Consider the following 14,176-nt stretch of genomic DNA (forward strand, 5'->3'; position numbering starts at 1 on the left):
ACATTGCAGACATACTTCGGCGATGGTATCACGGCTGCCTCGGGCACATTTTAGTGGTTTTGTGAGCAGTTTTATGACCTGCAGTGTAAACAGGCTCTTGACCGGGCATTTATTGGAGACGGGTGTTTATTTCCTGGAATACGAGGTTCGTCCAGGCTGCCAAAGGACGCATTTATGAGATGGTTTCTGGAATTCATGTTAAAAACATTTTTTTCTCAGGGTGTGATTGTAGTTTGCTGAGGACGACTGTTAAGAATCAAGCACTGGAAACAAAGCGCTGTCGCCTTCTTTGACACAGACTCAGTTTTCGATCGTTCTCTGATCAGCAGTTTGTGTTTCTGTTTGCCCTCAGGGTAAGAAATGATCAATCATATCATGACTGGGATCAGGTTTCAATACAACTTGTGTCACATACTCATGTTTGCTCATCACTTCAGTAGATCAGATACTTTAACCTTGTTGCCGTGTTCACGGTAGGAAAGATATATTACCAGCTGTTTACAGGTCAGTCATCTTTCTGTTAAAAACAGTTTTTCGGATCATCAACCAAGCAAGTAACACAACAGACGTCACCCGCTCCCCACGATCGGATCTCTATACCCGGGCAGTTAGACACGGAACGGCCTTCATCACTCAGAGCACTCGACAGCCCTCTCAATAATTCATTGACAGTGTCACCGCATCCCAACAATGAAGCTTTACAACATGCTCAAATTCACAGAGAGCAACTTCAGCTCGGTTAATGGTGCGAAGAGGTTTTTAATCTGGTTTTAGGAGGGCGGTCTGATGCTGAATTATGTCGTTAATGTATTATGATCACCTGCTTAACTTGCTTTGACGCTCTGAGCAGACCAGCTGCCAGCGTACGGTATCCACCCTGCTCTCTTCCAGCGGGGAGGCGTGTCCTCAGTCTGTAAAGCCTGAGTACAATACATTGAAACTAATCGGGAGGTTTTGAAAGATTACAGTCAGCCGGGCCCACCCTGTCGGGGCCGAAAAATCCATCACTTCCCTCACCGAGTTTCGCGGCAAAGCTCGCAGCACAATTTGACCAACTTTTCCCCGCACGCTATAATTTTGTCCCAGCCAGCCTCTCACACCATTACGGAATGAAGCCTCCCCGCTGAGCACCCTGTAGCATCTGCAAACACATTCCTCAGACCTCCACTTACCCCTGGCTGGCCGGCCAATAAAACAAAGCCAACTAAGCTTTGCTCCACGCTGTGTGAAGCCCTTCTCCTGCTGCTGAGTGTGATTTGAGTCTGAGCTACTTCCTCCCTGACTTCCCCTCCTCTGAGAAGAGGTGAACGGAGATCAACCTCTTTTCCTCCGCTGCCCAAACCGTGTGAAACTCCTCTGGAGGTAGCTCCGCCACATCTGTTCATTAGGGCTGTGTTTCCCATTGTCGATACCTCACCGTCCTCCACGCTGCATTCCTGTACCGTGCGAGAGACGTTTGACGTTTGACTGACGCTGCATTTGAATACGTAGGAGCTTCTTCTAGGTTCTGCGTGCATTTACGAGAGATTAAAAGTGAGGACATATTCAAAGTGTTACAATCTTATTTGAGTTGACTTTCCCTGTACAGCTATGTAAAAGGGAAACTGGGCCACTTCAAATGATATCTGATCGGAGGAACATTTTGAGCAGAAATGCGTTTCCCTGTCTGTCCTTTCTTGCGCCGCGGCGTTCGGAGTTTTACATCTTTCACTGCAAAACGAATTGATGTGCGCCGTCGGAGAGGGTGAAGAGTCTCACGGTCCAATGCGTGAGAGTTCTAATCCCTGTGCATGTTTTCTGTAAAACGTTTTTTTGTACCGGTGCAGAATTACGCGCACTGCTAAAAAATTGTTCCTGCACTACCGAGCATTGTCAAAGGGTATTCTGAGCCCGACGAAAGAAACCAGAACATGTGTGAAAACAGGACCAGGCGTGAAAAATGAAGTCACTTTGCATGATCAGGTTTGTATTTGTGCTTTTTTTATATATATTGCTTGAACAATTATGTTACATGAAACAGTTCATTGTTCAGTGATTATAAGGTTCAATATAATCCACTGAAACACTGTGTGAATTCATGCTCGCTGTATTTCAGGAACGTTTGATGATTATTGTAATAATATAGTTTACCGGCATGTTCTTGGAATAAAATTCTCCAAATTGTGTGGTCAGTAAACATATTTCCTACTTTGTGCCATAAAGCAGTTCAGCAGATATACCAACCCCAATATGAAATGTAGCGATGCTGTCATTTGTTTATGATAGTTCGTTAAAAAAAAAAGGTAAATAGTAATGTAGTGCTGCTGGCCTCCAGTAGAAGACTGTATTTATGTTGCACAGCACCAGTTATTCCTGAAGAACTGTGGCAAGACGGACTGGAAGTATCCAAAAAGCTGCGACCAAGAGACCTGCGTCTCTTCTTTAATCCTGTCGGGGCTTATGCACGCTGCGTGCAAGGCGGGCGATCCACGCTGTCTGGATACATTGTCAAGTGAGATATTTAATCCCTCCCCAAATCCTGTTTAGTTTGCTGACATGAAACAGTTTGTCCAACAAAACCTCAATCCAGTGGAGCCGAGGGCTTTGAAGTAATAAGGTTTTCATAACCGGGATTTGATCTTTACATATTTGCTATTAGACATAGTGTGGGGTGTACACACTTCTCCTCTCATTTTAATTAAACTCTTTGTGTGTGTGTGTGTGTGTGTGTGTGTGTGTGTGTGTGTGTGTGTGTGTTTGGCCTGTTTGGCCTGTTTGTTGCTCTATTTTCCACCCCTCATTTCTCTCCATTCCTCCCCCTTTTTTATCTCTACATGAACTGTGCATGAGGAACACAAAGAAGGGAGAGGAGGGAGGGAGGGAGGGAGGTAAAAGACAGGAGATGGGTGAGAAAGAGAGGCTGGAACAAGGAGGGTAGGCAGCTGGATGAAGGAGTGCAAGCAAAGGAGATAGGAGTAGATGATAGTGCGCGTGGAAAAATGAAAAGAGCAGCATGTGAATAAAGTGAAAGGAAAGGAGGAACAGGAGCAGTGTTGGTGTCACAAGGTTTATTCAGAGTTTATCGCTTTGGCAGAACTCCAGACTCCCTCCTCGTACTCCTCCAGCAGACATGTCAGTGTGTGTGTGTGTGTGTGTGTGTACGACGTGTTTGTACTCCTGGATACACACATGTAATCTTATACGAGGATCCACACTGTGAACGTTTCCACGCGTACGTGGATAAAGAAAGTGATGCGAAAAACACACAACCAAAAAAATCACATTTTGAGCTCCGATTGGAGAATGACATTGCCATGAATCCCAGGTGGGCGTGGCTACGCTGTCTGACTTGACGAGCAGGAGCTAATAAATCATGTAGTTTGTGTGCGTCTGGAAGTGATAGACTCCGGCGTGTGTGCTCGATTGTGGTGTATGTGTTATGTGTGTGTTGCACATCAGTCTGCCGTATCCAGCTGCAGCAGCCTCCACTGTCTGCCTGTCTGACCCACTTTCCTTCTCTTCCCTTCTGTCCGCCCTTCCCTCCTCCCTCTATCTCTTTCATATGCCCTCAATCCTTTCTTCCCTCGCTCCTTTTGTGCGTCTTGTAATTCTGAACTCGCCGAGTTCATGACACCGCATGTCATTCATTTGATGTTGTAAGTTTATTTGTTTTCCCTGTCTGTGTCTTGTGTCTCTTCTTCAATTCCCAGTGGAAGCTCAGCTTAGCTTCTGTACTGTGACGTGTTTCATATGTTAAACTGATCCTTTGAGCAGTACAGTTACAAACGGGATTCAAATAAAATGCTTAGAATCTGATTGGACTGCTAGAACCAGGCGCCAATCTCTGGTTCTGAAAAGTAAAGTCTTAAACTTGCATTCTCTCTAATGTCCACCAGGGGGCGACTCCTCTGGTTGTATAGAAGTCTATGAGAAAATGACTCTACTTCTCTCTTGATTTATTACCTCAGTAAACATTGTAAACATGAGTTTATGTCTCAATCTCTAGTTTCAAGTCTTCTTCAGTACAGCATGATGTTCATTCAGTACATTATGGTCCATTTAGAGTCAAACAGACCATAAAGCAGGGGATGCTTTAGGGCGGGGCTACACAGTGATTGACAGGTGGCTATCCCAACCAGAGCCGTGTACGGCGTCACAACTTCGCAGTCCAAATAAGGTCACTTCCGTTCGCTGGTTGTTAAAAACCAAGATGACGACGGCTGAACTCGAGGCTTCAAAACAGTCAGCAAACCAACGGGTGACGTCACGGCGACTCCGCCCACTTTCTACAGACAGACTGTGGCGATAATGAGCTACAGAGGACTGTTGGCTCCAAAGTCGAGGGAGACATGAAATGAAAAATTTGAAGACTTGCGACTGGGCCTGTGTCTGTGCAGCGTGGGCAGATCGTGCAGCTGAACCTGCGCCTGAGCTCCCTGTTCGCTAGCACTGCAGTGACACAGAGTCAGTGGAAGATTCATCTCATCATCAACTGATATCGAATCACACGCCTCTTCCTATTTCCCTCCATGTTGCTCTTTTAGCCGCTGAAAACCTACAAACCATGAAGTGCGCTTCTAAAAGTCTTCGACTGCAGGGTGAGTCTTGTAAAAACAAGGATTTGATGACAAACATTTCGCGATTTAACAAGAAATAAATGAACAATCACAACAGAGGCACTAGATTCAAGATTCAAGATCTTGAAGTTTGAATCAAAGTTTTACGTTCGGCACCAGGTGGGGGGACCACGAGAACTGAGGTGGGATTGAAATGAAGAATAACTGGGAAACAGCGTTTCTTTCGAGACCACGCAGAGTAAAAAGAAAGGAAGTTGAGAGGTAATGAAATGTATGTCCCCCTTACATTCAGGCCGATTGAATCCAGATATTGCTGCTCTGATCTTGTGGGCGCCCACTCACCTCGCATGCTTTGTGATCTATTTCGGGTCGTGACCAGTAGTTAAAGAGCAAAGATAAAGCTGGCTGGCAGCGTTATTGCTCTGCGCTCTGACAGCTTCAGTGGGGGAAGTCGAGTCACCAACTGTTCTAGGGTCCTCTGAAGGGCGCTGCGGAGGGAAGGCAACACATTCACACCGAGCCACTTCATCCTCCAGGTAGCTCAAAGATTATCTGAAGGTCTTCACGATTCACAACGCAGATAATTGTGTTGCTGCTGCCAAGATCTGGCCTCTGTTATTTCAGCCCGCAGTATTTCATACAGTCTGTTTATGTTGCAGGGGGCTCGTAGAGAACTTGGCAAGTCAAGGCAAGCTTATTCTTATCGCACCTCTTAAACACAAAGACATTTCAAAGAGCTTTACATACGGCAGGAGACACCATTTAAAAGAGTATGAGCAGGAAATAATGAATCAGCTTTGATTACAAAAAGAAAGAAAGGGCTTCAGCCTTGATTCAAAAGAGTCTGGAGTTTGATCCAGATATGTGTTTCTTAAAGCTAAAGGCGTCTTCGCCGTGTTTAGTTTTAACCTTCACAACAGTAACCAGGCCGGTCCCAGAGGACCTGAGCGGTCTGGAGGCTCTGAAGAAGCAGAGATGTATTTTGGCCCGAAACCATTTTGTTCTTCATGAACAAGTAATCGTATTTTAAAGTCAATCCGTATACGCACAGATAGCCAAAGCAGCAATTTGAGACCTGGAGTAATGCATTCTGCTCCTGAGCTGCAGCTGTCTGATAGCTCTCTGCTATCCACTTCATCCAGCCTACCACAATAAAAGCATTGCCAGTCTCGTCTGACTGTAATCCCTCGGTGTTCACTGCATTTTTAAAGTAATAGTTTTGGGAAATACCACCCACAGAGACCGGAGGAAGCCCCAGCTCCCAGCTGAGAGAAAGTCACCCCACATACATCTGCAACTCGTTGTTTTTGAACAAACGAGATATAAATGTAGATTTGGACATGAGAGGCATATAACTCTAACTCTCGACAAGAAAGCAAATAACCGCGTGTCCTAACATGCTAACTATAAACTGTAAACTTTCTTTTCTGGCTCTCCGTTCAACAAATGAACGTCTCTCCGACAGCTTTTCATTTTCATTCATGAATGTGTAATGTTGTGACGGATGAGGACGCCGGCTGGGAGACTTCTCCAACTGTCCCTGAAGGATGATGAAAAGGATTTATGACGTGTTGCGCAGGCTATTTGCTTTGACGGTGCAGGTCACTGGGGTGTGATAGCTCTGATTGTGGAACGAGAACCTTTCCAGCCACCTTTTACAAGATATACTTGACATTTTCTTTTCGATATGTTTTCTATAGTTTATTACCAGTTTTGCGGTTTTGTGTAACATGGCATGAGGCAAAGTCTTTGGTCGTCTTGCTTTTGGATATCTCGTGATCTATGCGAGGAATAGACTGAAAGAAAGACTTCACACTGATCTGAGCTCTGGCTTTGTGTTTGCTGTGGGGATCTTCGCTCTGGCTACAAGATGTGAAGCCGTGGAAGCTCGGATTCTACTTCTATAAATGGAAATGGATATTCCCAGGATCAATTCTGAGAAGTCCTTTCTGCAATATTGATATTTATCTGATGTGTGAAACTTGAGGAGATCAGCTCTGGTGTTTATTTATTTTTCTTTGCGATGTGAACAACTGCCTGCATTTGTTTTGGTTGAATGATTTCACCTTTTTTATTTTTATAGCTGTCAATGATTATTGATGTAAAATCAACACGATAAACCCAGCAATGTTACTAATAGACGAAACATCTCAAGCAACATGTGACAAATTGATGAACTGATCTTGTAATCGCTGCAGAGCTCCTCCTAAAACAAGCTGTCTGCATTGAAGTGCACACTCCAGTTTGATTATTCCAGTCGGGATTGTCTCGTTAGTAATTAACCCAGGCTCTCCACACTGGGGTTTGGGGGTGATATTGGGCCAATTAAAGATCAATAATGCCGATCTTTAGCTGGCTGCTTCCTCCCAGTTGTGTCTGTGTGTTTCAAGGCCGATGAGCAGTCGATGGTGCTCATTAGTAAGCAGCACAGGTTTGTAGTCGATACGCTGGGAGCTGAGAGCGTCGGGTCAATATAGATCTGAGCTGGAAGTTAGTTGGAGGAGTGAAGAGAGGAAGATGCTGTTATCCCATTTTAGTTTTTGATCATATTTCTACACTTCTCACTCTGACTGAGAGATATAACAGATTGGTTTAAAACAATGTGTCTGATTGTTTTGTGTCGCACCATCTTTATTGTATCTCTTCCTTTCTCTCTGTTTGTATGTCTGTAGCACAGCAATTTACCACATGTCGCATATCACATGTCACTCATGTCGATACCATGAAATCCATTTTTAGTCACACACACACACTCACGCGCACACTCACACACATGCATTCCCTCTCTGGTCCCACTGGGTTTATCTCTGTCTTAGAGATCAGTTTGGGAATTAGTTCTGACGTAGCTGCTGCCTCTCCACCCGGGGCAGCTTGCACACACATACACACACACACACACACACACACACACACGTACACACACACACACACACATTTTGCAATTGTGCATTGAATGGTAAAATATAGAACGACAAATCTTAAAGTTGTAACCGTTACCTGGCTGAAGAGTGGAAGAGCAGCCATATTAAAATAAGAATATGCAATACATACTGATGTAAAATGTTCTAATAAATGGTCAGCGCTCCGTGCCACGGTGGCATGGCTCACTGGGACATTTGAATATAACGGAGCCATTGTTCATCTTATTACTGTATGAACATCTCTGCTTTTCCTGCCATGACAGGTCAAAATGTCTCCTGCGCAAAAGGCCCATTCGAATTTTCAGGGATGTTTATTGTTCGGAATTGACTGTCGCGGTTGCTTTCAATGTAGTTTTTACTTGTAAAGTTTAAAATGTCATACCTGACCTCATCACATATCTCAAATTGTCAAATTTGTGTTTAAATATAAAACCAAACACACACACACACACACACACACACACCCACACACACACACACACACGTGGTGCCATCCAGCCAGACACCTGTTGAAGTAATTAGAGGTTGACGACAGCCAGTGCTCTGCTGACCCCTCAGTGTGTGTGTGTGTGTGTGTGTGTGTGTGTGTGTGTGTGTGTGTGTGTGTGTGTGTGTGTGTGTGTGTGTGTGTGTGTGTGTGTGTGAGAGCAAGATATACAGCCAGCAAGTGGATTGTGAACATGTGTGCTTATAGTTTGTGCACCATCGTTGTTCATGTTTGTGTGTGCATTAAATTGTAAGGACACGATGAGTGCAGAGGGAGGTGATAACACACACTGACGGGTGAGAGACCCTGACAGAGAGAGAGAGAGAGAGACAGAGAGAGAGAGAGAGAGAGAGAGACAGAGAGACAGAGAGAGAGAGAGAGAGAGAGAGAGAGAGAGAGAGAGAGAGAGAGAGAGAGAGAGAGAGAGAGAGAGAGAGAGAGAGAGGCGTTGGCTTTTCTCATCACAGTTAATACACTTGTAATGCTGATTGTCTCCGGCCTGTCGTGTCGGGGATGGGTGAGATAGAAAGGAGGTGCGTTCAGTCGCAGAGGGATTAAAGGAGGAGGGAGGAGGGAGGATGGATGAAGCAGGATGAGGAGCGCTAAAAGAAGGAATACTGTTTCCTGGCTGTAAGAAACGTAATAGTTGTTGATGGATTCATTATATTTTATTACTTCTGTCGCAGCCAGTGTTTTAAATCACTTCTTTGGCTCACATGCCAAAAAAAGCAAATTACCTGTCAAGTTTGATTCACACCGGACGAATTAATGAACGTCCAATGTCCACAAATATGTCATATTGACTTTGTCACAACCAGACGGTGCCACAAAATGTCAAATTGACCGGACTGGCGAAGAAAAAAGACATTTTAAATGGATAACAGGCGACATATTTCCAATTCACACAAGTTCTGTGAGCATGTGATTGCTCTTCACTGGCTTATTTCCCCACAATCATTGAGAAAACTGTCTGCGTGGTCACTTCCTGACCTGTTCAGTGGAAAAAAACATCACATTCACAAACCCATCTCGGCTGCTCTCAGCACAACAAAAAGGGCATGTTGTTATTTCACTTCAGGCTGGTGAAGACTTCCAGAGACAAATAGTCCCTCCTGATGACCAGACTTGTGAAAGTTTTGATGATTTCATAAAGTGCAACCACAACAGCATCTCTCTTTATCTCTTTGTTTTCCTTTGGCTGTGTGTATATGAGGCTCTCAAAGGTTGTGTTGAACATTTATGAGACTTTGCTGACTCGTTTCACCACCTTTCATACCAAGCGATGTCAAAGTCTTCCTTCTCGTGTAGACTGGTGTGCAATGTTTTATTAAAACAGATTTCACACCCAAATCATGTTGTCAGATTTGGAGGAAGTCATCGCCAAGCAGGGAGACAGAGGAGAGAGGCTGCTTGTGCTAAGGGGAGCAAACAATTAAATTCAGGACACTTCGATTCAAAACCTTGCTGCCCTGCAACAAAGTTGGTTTGAGGACAGGTGTTAGAAAATATGACACACCCACAAATTGTGGAAAGTGGTGAAAAAGTCAAAGAGGACTTTCTGACTGAACAGAGTGATTATTTAACTCCAGACTCCTCTCCTCTCGCTTCTCTTTCCTGATCTTTACCTCCCATCCTGCTCCCCACTCCCTTGTCACGTGTCCAGGGAGAGGTAGTTGTTTTTGAAAACAGTACACACACACACACACGCACACACACACACACACACACACACACACACGCAGAGTGTCCTAATCAAAGCCAGGCTCTGCACATTGTGTCCCAGTTGAGCAGCTATTTTTATCTGCGGCGCTCTAACAGGGATGGAATGGGTCAGATAGGCCAGGCTGACGAATCCATCAAGACCAACAGATAAACAGTCAGCCTGCTGGACCGGCGCGCGCACACACACACACACACACACACACACACACACACACACACACACACACACACACACACACACACACACACTGTAGAAGTAAACAAATAAACCAATTATGTTTCTTTATCACAAATGCAAACTCACATAAAGGCCTTGCTCTCTTTCTGCCTCTGTATATCCCACTTGCTCACACACACACACACACAGACACATGCACACACACACACACACACACAGACACATGCACATTTAGGAGGTAGTTCCCATCTATGATGTTGTTTTGTGTTGTGTTCTCACCTGTGTAATATTCTCCTGGTATATGTGTTCATATCTGTATTCCCTTGGTTTTTTCTTCCTTTTTAATCCCTGTGCCTTCCTACACTCTCACACACACTCTCTCACACACACACACACACGCACACACAGTCTGTCCTGTCCCATTAGCACCATGGCAAATCTTCAGGCTCACACATGCATGATGCTGCCACACACACACACACACACAGATGTGGTTAGAGACACATGATTGCTGATTTGCCGTAGTGAGAGTTGGCAGAGATCCCGTTTCTGGCTTGTTAGTTTGGGATTCAAGTGCTCTGGCTTGGACCCAATTAGTTTCTCTCCCTTCCTTCCTCTCTCTGCAGTTACTTTGCTGTCACGACGATGGGCTGGGTCGTCTGTTCAGTATATAAGACCTGAAAAACAACAGTATGTTCTTTACATGAACGGAGATGATCCGTTAGTCGTCCTGTACATACACACCAGTGTTTGTAATAGCTGCAGCACCTGAGGACATTCAACTGCTATAAACCTTTACCGTGGTGTACATGGTCTTGTAAAAACATTTACAGAGCAGTAAGGCCACAAGTTCACGTGAAGTGCTGTGTGTGTGTGTGTGTGTGTGTGTGTGTGTGTGTGTGTGTTTCTGTAGAATCACATACTGACATAATATTCATACTAAGTATGACGTGAAATTGAGTGTGTATGTGTACTCGAGAAATGCCCTCATGAGAATGAGACGTGAGCTTACTGCCCATACTCAACTGCCCCACAATGCATTGCGTCAGGCTAAAAGCTGTCACTTTATTACGTTTTTCAATGTTTTTCATGCAACAAAGAAACGTTATACGTTAATATGCAGTACATTAGTATATACTAAGTTAGTGTGCAGTAAGTAAGTATGCAGTACCTTAGTGTGCAGTAGTTTGGTATGTAGTACATTAGTATACAGTACGTTGATATGTAGTACTCTGGTATGCAGTGTGTTTATATGTAGTACATTAGGATACAGTACGTTGATATGTAGTACTCTGGTATGCAGTGTGTTAGTATGTTAATATGTAGTACTTTGGTATGCAGTGTGTTTATATGCAGTACTTTGGTATGCAGTGCGTTAATATGCAGTACTTTGGTATGCAGTGCGTTTATATGCAGTACTTTGGTATGCAGTGTGTTTATATGCAGTACTTTGGTATGCAGTGCGTTTATATGCAGTACTTTGGTATGCAGTGCGTTTATATGCAGTACTTTGGTATGCAGTGTGTTTATATGCAGTACTTTGGTATGCAGTGCGTTTATATGCAGTACTTTGGTATGCAGTGTGTTTATATGCAGTACTTTGGTATGCAGTGCGTTTATATGCAGTACTTTGGTATGCAGTGTGTTTATATGCAGTACTTTGGTATGCAGTGCGTTTATATGCAGTACTTTGGTATGCAGTGTGTTTATATGCAGTACTTTGGTATGCAGTGTGTTTATATGCAGTACTTTGGTATGCAGTGCGTTAATATGCAGTACTTTGGTATGCAGTGTGTTTATATGCAGTACTTTGGTATGCAGTGTGTTTATATGCAGTACTTTGGTATGCAGTGCGTTTATATGTAGTACTTTGGTATGCAGTGCGTTTATATGTAGTACTTTGGTATGCAGTGCGTTTATATGCAGTACTTTGGTATGCAGTGTGTTTATATGCAGTACTTTGGTATGCAGTGTGTTTATATGCAGTACTTTGGTATGCAGTGCGTTTATATGTAGTACTTTGGTATGCAGTGCGTTTATATGCAGTACTTTGGTATGCAGTGTGTTTATATGTAGTACTTTGGTATGCAGTGCGTTTATATGCAGTACTTTGGTATGCAGTGTGTTTATATGTAGTACTTTGGTATGCAGTGCGTTTATATGCAGTACTTTGGTATGCAGTGTGTTTATATGTAGTACTTTGGTATGCAGTGCGTTTATATGTAGTACTTTGGTATGCAGTGCGTTAATATGCAGTACTTTGGTATGCAGTGCGTTTATATGTAGTACTTTGGTATGCAGTGTGTTAGTATGTTAATATGTAGTACTTTGGTATGCAGTGTGTTTATATGCAGTACTTTGGTATGCAGTGCGTTAATATGCAGTACTTTGGTATGCAGTGCGTTTATATGCAGTACTTTGGTATGCAGTGTGTTTATATGTAGTACTTTGGTATGCAGTGTGTTTATATGCAGTACTTTGGTATGCAGTGCGTTTATATGCAGTACTTTGGTATGCAGTGTGTTTATATGTAGTACTTTGGTATGCAGTGCGTTTATATGTAGTACTTTGGTATGCAGTGCGTTTATATGTAGTACTTTGGTATGCAGTGTGTTAGTATGTTAATATGTAGTACTTTGGTATGCAGTGTGTTTATATGCAGTACTTTGGTATGCAGTGCGTTAATATGCAGTACTTTGGTATGCAGTGCGTTTATATGCAGTACTTTGGTATGCAGTGTGTTTATATGTAGTACTTTGGTATGCAGTGTGTTTATATGCAGTACTTTGGTATGCAGTGCGTTTATATGCAGTACTTTGGTATGCAGTGTGTTTATATGTAGTACTTTGGTATGCAGTGCGTTTATATGCAGTACTTTGGTATGCAGTGCGTTTATATGCAGTACTTTGGTATGCAGTGTGTTTATATGCAGTACTTTGGTATGCAGTGCGTTTATATGCAGTACTTTGGTATGCAGTGCGTTTATATGTAGTACTTTGGTATGCAGTGCGTTTATATGCAGTACTTTGGTATGCAGTGTGTTTATATGTAGTACTTTGGTATGCAGTGCGTTTATATGCAGTACTTTGGTATGCAGTGCGTTTATATGTAGTACTTTGGTATGCAGTGCGTTTATATGCAGTACTTTGGTATGCAGTGTGTTTATATGCAGTACTTTGGTATGCAGTGTGTTTATATGCAGTACTTTGGTATGCAGTGCGTTTATATGCAGTACTTTGGTATGCAGTGTGTTTATATGCAGTACTTTGGTATGCAGTGTGTTTATATGCAGTACTTTGGTATGCAGTGCGTTTATATGTAGTACTTTGGTATGCAGTGCGTTTATATGCAGTACTTTGGTATGCAGTGTGTTTATATGCAGTACTTTGGTATGCAGTGTGTTTATATGCAGTACTTTGGTATGCAGTGTGTTTATATGCAGTACTTTGGTATGCAGTGCGTTTATATGTAGTACTTTGGTATGCAGTGCATTTATATGCAGTACTTTGGTATGCAGTGCGTTTATATGCAGTACTTTGGTATGCAGTGTGTTTATATGCAGTACTTTGGTATGCAGTGCGTTTATATGCAGTACTTTGGTATGCAGTGTGTTTATATGCAGTACTTTGGTATGCAGTGTGTTTATATGCAGTACTTTGGTATGCAGTGTGTTTATATGCAGTACTTTGGTATGCAGTGTGTTTATATGCAGTACTTTGGTATGCAGTGCGTTTATATGCAGTACTTTGGTATGCAGTGTGTTTATATGCAGTACTTTGGTATGCAGTGTGTTTATATGCAGTACTTTGGTATGCAGTGTGTTTATATGCAGTACTTTGGTATGCAGTGTGTTAACACTTCTGTAGCTTGCTTTTCTCATGTCCTTTTACACAACTGTAACTGTCACTTTTCATGCATGCAACCAAGTGCAACACTATGAATGACATCCATGGCATTGCCTCTAAGTGTGCGCTGGTATTCACATATTTAAACGCATTATTGCATTCTGCCCCTCTGCAGGGGAGTTGGTTATTCGCCCCGTCAGCGACTGTGACTTCTTCCAACACGGTTGGGCGACAAGCTGTATGAACGACAAGCTTTATGAAGTGGTTCTTTTCCAACATAACCCAGCCATAGCATCCCTCCTATCTCCTATATTATTTAGCAGTAGAGTTACTGTACATAAACAAAGTTTAGAGTCAGTCAACATCGATCCCAGACATTGAAAAGACTCATAATGTTGCATGTCAAAGTTAAGTCCGATTGAACTGTGTGAGCTGAACAAGTTGGGTTTAATATGCGACCGCATGTG

At 43.1% G+C, this 14,176-nt stretch overlaps 1 protein-coding gene across 1 annotated transcript in view; it reads left to right on the forward strand.

Annotated features, from left to right (window-relative positions):
- The window catches only part of jade2 (jade family PHD finger 2), a gene marked incomplete at its 5' end in the record, with an annotated part of 117,238 nt that overhangs the window by 78,554 nt on the left and 24,508 nt on the right, over positions 1-14,176 (forward strand). The window lies entirely within an intron of this gene.

This window comes from Melanostigma gelatinosum (assembly GCF_949748355.1).
Source record: "Melanostigma gelatinosum genome assembly, chromosome: 14".
Lineage (NCBI taxonomy): Eukaryota > Metazoa > Chordata > Actinopteri > Perciformes > Zoarcidae > Melanostigma > Melanostigma gelatinosum.